We start from the raw sequence: 6,662 nt of genomic DNA on the forward strand, positions 1-6,662 counted from the left end.
GCGGATGGTGGGGGAGGGATGCAGAGAAGATGGTAGAGAGATCCAGGGAGGGACTTACACAGGGCATTGGCTGAGGGTCTACAGCACAATGCGATATTTTAAGTGTCACTCCCATCACTGCCTAAATAGGAGTAAGAGTAAAACTGCAGGTGTTTGCTTCATTACTAAAAATATCGGGGCCCTGTGCTGCCCAGGAACAGGGCACCCTTGAGAGGGTATGGTTGTAAGCACTGGAGGATTATTCTTCTCTCCACAATGCACTTGCTTAAACTAGCATGAAATCCGCCCTGGATGCCCCTGACTCTCCCTCCTGGTGCCGGTGCATCCAGGGGCGACCATGAAAGTTTTAGGTGCTACTTACACAGATAACAGTGAGTTATAGTCGGCCTTTATCTCCTTGCAACGGATGAATTTGGAGGTGGGATTTAGCACTAGGGACACAGACCGGGGAATGAGTCAGACATGAGGGAAGGTCCAAGGAAAGGGAGACAAATCCTCGTGATGTGGGCGAGGAGGAAGTCCAGGTCCACAGGAAGCAGCAGCGGGATGACAGAAGGAGTGAGAATGCTGAACAGCAGTGGGCTACACTCCCTCACATCTCCCCTTGGCTTGATGTTCCCAAGTCTTCACAATTCCTGTCCTTTGTCTAAAGGTCTTCATTTCCTGTCACTGTCATAACTGAAACCTTCCTCTGTCCATGGAGCGCTTTCATCACTCACCCCCACTGTAAAGGTCTAAACCACCTTAAGGTCCATGAAAGAGCATAGCCCTTAAGGGAGCAAAAGCATCCATCCCTTCCCCACTGGGCCCTTCCTCTGCATATTAGTTTCCTACAACCGCTGTAACATGTAACCCCAGGCTGGGTGGCTGCAAACAGCAGAAATGTATTCTCACCCAGTTTCCAGAGACCGACATGGCATTCAAAGTCTGGTCAGGGTCACAATCCCTCTCCAGGGACTGACGCCAGAACCATTCCTTGCCTCTCATGCCTCTAGTGATTGTGCATGCTCCTCTGCTTCCCTGGCTAGTGGTTGTTTCTCTCTGAGCTGTGCACTTCCTCTGTCAGTCTCAGATCTCTGCCTTTTGGTTAGGAAGATACGTATCATTGGAGTTAGGCCCCAGCTGGAAAATCCTCCAAGACCTTTTCATCTCTGGATCTGAAGTTAATTACATCTGCAAGGGTCTTTTTTCCTCCTAAGTGAACCATCACGGGTTCTAAGGATTAGGACTTGGACTGATCTTTTGAGTAGTCACCGCTCAGCTGAGCACAGCTCACCAAGATGACAGGGGAAAGAGTCAAAGAGAGTGGCAAATCAAGAAGAACATTACAAAGCAAGACGGGCCCGTGATCCCTGAAACAATGAACAGAAGAAAGCATCAGGCTCCATTCTTAGCCATGTTGCCAACCAGACGTAGGATGAGGGATGATTCCTTTATCCTTTGCTTATCTATAAGTGAGCTTTGCTCAGATGCTCTTTGAATATTCTTCCAACTTCAGCATCTCATGATACACAGAAAATTCCAAGCATATTTTAAAACCCAGTGTGTGCATAATTAGAAAACAGATGAAAGTAACATCCTTGTCAGTGTCTCCTTCAGAAAAGGCTGTCGAATTTTCTGTTTTTCTCAGAAAAAAAAGGCACAGTCTTAGTATGTGGATGAATGCACCATTTCATAAACGAACACAATAATCCCCAGAATCTGTCAATGATGCTAAAATTGGAAAATTTCAGAAACACTAAACTGTCTCCTACATGCAGTCTAGTCTATCAAAAGAAAAGAAAAGAAGGCAGGAAAGAAGACAAGAACCTGGCATAAGTAATCTGAGAGACAGCTGCCTCCCAGGAGCTCCAGCTGCCTGATGCATTCCCAGTGTTGTGCTATGTTGGCACATACTGTGGTGGAAAGAAAAAGCATTGAGCTATAGATTCCGCATAATCTCTAGGAGCTCTTAAATAAGCAACTTAACTTTCTGTGTGCTCCTGTGGGAACTGGAAAACCAATAAGGATGTGTATTCCCTGGGTGGGGAGTGAGGACCCCACTCCAGGAGGCGCAGAAGCACTGGGCAGCAGCTTACTGGCATAGATTGTTTCCTCTTATTTGTTGAAAGTAAACAGATCTGACTTGAAACTAAGTTGTAAAATGTTTGAAGACTGCATTTCCCCTGCTTTCTCATGTTCTTCCTTCTTGGTAGCAAGCCTTCCAGACATAGAACTTCCCATCTATAGTTCTTTATTTACTGAGCTGAGATCGCTCATCCCAACATGTACCTGAGCTAGCTTTGCAATTCTCCTGTCTCTGATGCAGAATGTACAGCAAGTTATAGGCAGATAGAAGGAGGGACCGGGCAGGGGACAGGAAGCTTATTTTAGTCTCTTGAAGTGAAGTAAAGCCCCCTCAGCTGACTTGGAGACAAACCTGGTTCAGACATTTTTAAATCATAGCAAAAATTGAGTGCACAAGTGAAATCCCCTGTTTCCTGTAGAAGCCAGACTGAAAGCTACAATCTCACTTAAATTGACTGCTAGAGGTGATTCAAACAACACAGTAGGAAAGTGCATATCCTCGAAAGAAGCATGTTCTATTACACATTCACCTTCCCCAGAATATCAAGACTGTAACAAAAGTTTTCTTAAACGAATTGTGTTTTGTTAACGTGTGCTGATTTTGTTTGAAGCCCACATCATTCCAATAGTCGTAAATCCATACCGCACCCATACTGAGCTACACCTGTTCTCTTCCCTAGCACGCCGCCGAAAGTGTAGAGAGAAGTTGGGCTCTAGAGTCCAGCAGGCCTAGATTTGCATCCAAGCTGATGGCTGGCAATTTTCTGTTTCTGTGATATCTTGGGGAACTACTAAGCTAAAAAATTTTATAAATGAAAGACAGCCCAGCTCACAAGTTTTTAGGGTTTCTGATTCACAATATGGCGACAACGATAGAACTTGCAGATCCCACATAGTGAATTACTTACTCAGCATCATTGCTATGGTCTCCTTCCAAACCATATCTATATGAAAATAAAATGTTATTTTTTCAGTCTGGGAAAGGGAAATGCATTTGTCTAAATAAATAAAATATTTAACTGGGAAATGACTTTAAAGAAGAGAGCATAAAAGAGCTCTGTCTCTATATTTCCTAGTAAAGAACATGCTTCTTCAATTAAGCAGTAGATAAGCCATGTTTGTAGGCCCATACAAGGAGCCCATTGTGGGACTTTGACTGCAGGGAAGCTCTGGAAAAAGAAAGGAAGAAAAGAAAGCAGGCTGTGCACAGGCCAGTCTAATTGTTCCTATCATAACTGCCACGTGAGTCACTTTTCATTCTGCTACCTTCATCACGAGGACCAGTTTTTTAATCTGATCCACTTATTCTTCTATTCAAAAATAACAATTGTTGATGTCAAGGGTTGTGCTGGGGACAAAGGAAAGCAGGATTCTCAACCAGTGGCCTCTAAAAGCTTACGAATCTGCCCCATACACGCAGGTGCATGTAAGGCTCACGTATATGTGGGTTATCACTTAAAATTTAGCTACGTCCACATTTGCTATACTTGGAAAAGAAATAATTGCACCCATTTCTATTTCTCCAGCTGCCTGGCTGCAGGCACACTTCCAGAGCTCAGCAGGTTTCCATCTCTGGAAGGCACCTCCAACCGGAGTGGTAGCTGCAGCAGGAGCCAAGCAGCCCCTTGGTATTACAGGCAGAGACAAGACTGAGGGCCCTGGGGTTCAGGGTCCAGGCTCTGCTCATGACATACAGGCAAGGCGCCAAGACCCCAGCAGAGGTCACTGGCTTCACAACATCCTACATACAGAATTAGGGGGAAACTCCCCTGAGTCGGATCCTTGGCCCAGAGCACACGGTGCCAACCTGAGAAGAGAAGAGAACTTGGAGAGTCCTGAAGACTTGTGCGTCAGATCCCCCCACCCAGCTGCCTGCTGCATGGACAGCCAGAGTGTCATCAGGGGCAGAAGGGTGACTGTCCTGCTTCAGGTGCTAAGCACAGGACAAGCAATTGCTCTTCAGCTGGGGCATCACCTTGCCGGTGTCCCAGTGGGGCAGTTGACTTTGATGCAGCCAGATGTTTGTAGAAGGAGTCTAGTTTCAAAAATAGATTTCTTTGTTTTTTTGCTCAACAGCATAAAAATCCTTGGGCACTTAAAGAAAATTTAAGGACCAGCCAAATAGTTCAGTGGACTAAAGCTCCTGCTTAGGCAGGCTCAGAGACTGGGTTCAATCCCCAGTGTACTGAGTCCAATCTGTGTAGTGAGACCCTACAGACCCTGTACTAAAATACATTTAAATAATTATTATAAGATTGTTGGAATGATTAAAGGAATTCTTAAATAATATCTTTAATCTTTTTGCTAAATCAGCATATGCAAGGATGTACTTCATGATGTTTTTCATTTGTCACTGTGTTAATGCTAAAACTACTCTGAAAAAAAGTTAAATTATTTCCACTTTGTTGGAAAAAAAATAAATTAGAATCACAGAAGTAGCTCAAGGAAGCACCTAGGAGTCTGACCATATCACATCACTGTCTGCATACTTGAAAGAAATCAGAGCTACTTTTCACTTGTAATATTCTTTGATTTTTTATTTTTATTTTTATTTTTTTGGAGGAACTGGGGGTTGAACTCAGGCCCTTGCACTCGCCACCAGACAAGTGCTTATCCGACTGAGCCATCACCCTGGCCCCTATTCTTTGATTTAGATTTCACTCCCTGAGTCCTTTCTTTCTTATATAGATGTTTTGCATTTGTTATTGATTTTGTTGTTTGTGTTTCGGTTCAGTTTTGTTTTTTGTTTGTCTTTGTGGTACTGGGGATTAAACCAAGAGCCTTTGCACTGAACTACAACCTTAGCCCTCTTAGAAGTATTATTATTTGAGAGGGGTCTACCTAAGTCACTAAATTGTCCAGGTTGAACTGGAAGTTGCACTCTTCCTACCTCAGCCTCTCAGAAGGTTGAGATTATAGGTACCTATAATATTATAGGCACCTTGCTGCCTGGGTTTTGCTTTGTCAAAATAAACCATATGCTGTTGCCACATTTCACAAGAGCTAAGTACTTCAGATTTTTAGTTTCTTTTAATAGAAATACACTGTACAAGAAAGCAGTAAAGGATACTGAACATAATCCAGAATGGCTAGTGTTGCAGTAGTGTTATATTTATAAGAAGAAACAAAACTTTCTATAAGTTCTAAGCCTACTGTGCTTTCAGCATAGAGTAATTTGTTGGTCTTTTTGACATAGACTATAAGAATGAATGAAAAGGGATTTAGAGAAAGAAACTTTTAACCTCCCATCAACTAAACAATCTAGTGATTGGAACTGATACATGATACATCATCTAAAAATATTTCAACCCATCGTTTTACACTATAGGACTGTGTCACCCTGACAGTGTTTAATTGGCCTGAGACAAGAAGGTTTTCATTAACTTTCACCAATGTTATTCCAAAGAAGAGGCAGCTTTGAATAATGCCATATACTTTTTTTAATTATGTGTAAGTATGCCAAGGTGTTCTTGGGGAGAAAAAATAAAAAGCTCCCTGATAACCCTTACTAAGAATCTTACCGTGGGGACTTCACTCTTATTTAAATTAAGAGTCAATCCTTTATTAAATATATTCTAACTTGCTATCACTATTATACGAAAATCACCTCTATGAATGAAGAGATTAGGGAAAGGAGAGGTAAGGAGAGTCTGGCCTGAATTGCCTGGTTCTTCTACAATTTTTCAGCACTTCAGAGAAAGTAAAACAGAGAGCATTGTTTTCACATTTTAAGTATTATTCTATTCTGCATCAAGTGTGAGGCTAAATTTCACACTAAATCTTAAGCAAGGGCTACGTGAGCTCATAAAGAATAAGACCTGTTTGATAAAAAAAAAAATGAGAATGTTTCTCTAAATGAGTAGGTTTTTACATTTGATTATTATTTATCCTAGTCTTTGCTTTTGTTGTCAAAATTATAAACAGATCTTACAGGGGATGTTGATGTATAATATATGTATATATACTCAGATATTCATAAACACATTTATACAGGATGGCCTCCTTAACAACATGTTTTGCATTTGCCTCTTAGTGTATTTACACATATAATCTGTTTTTATATATAGAATGTAGCATACAGACACAATATATTTTTAACAGGAGTATTTTAAATTATTCTATGATGAAAAAGGAATAAAAATGGAACCAAGGACAATCGTGAACTCTAATCATTTTATTTCTGAGTAGCATAAAGAGGTCTAGTTGAACTTTCTTAAATGTTTCTTGAAAGCTTGCTTGTGATTTTTAGCCATATGAACTCACAAATAAAGAAAAAGACCCTAATAATACTAACCTCAAAAAAGTCACCCATTCAAAGAAGTAGTGAAAAGCACAATGACTTCAAGACAATGAGATTTTTTCAGCTCACAAGGAGTGTTTATTAACTAAAACTGAACAGTAGTAAAGAATATGTGGTGACCATGTTCTAGTCCCGTCATAACCTGCTGTGAAATTATCAATTTGTAGCCAGTTTATGCACATTTTGGTATTTGCTTATAATCTAAGGTATGAAATCAGATATGAGTTAACTAAAATTAATGAATTCTGGGCCAGGGAGATGGCTCACTAGAATAAGTGCTTGCCTGGCAAGCACA

Source organism: Octodon degus, unplaced genomic scaffold, assembly GCF_000260255.1.
Source record: "Octodon degus isolate 3935 unplaced genomic scaffold, OctDeg1.0 scaffold00016, whole genome shotgun sequence".
In the NCBI taxonomy this organism is placed as follows: Eukaryota; Metazoa; Chordata; class Mammalia; order Rodentia; family Octodontidae; genus Octodon; species Octodon degus.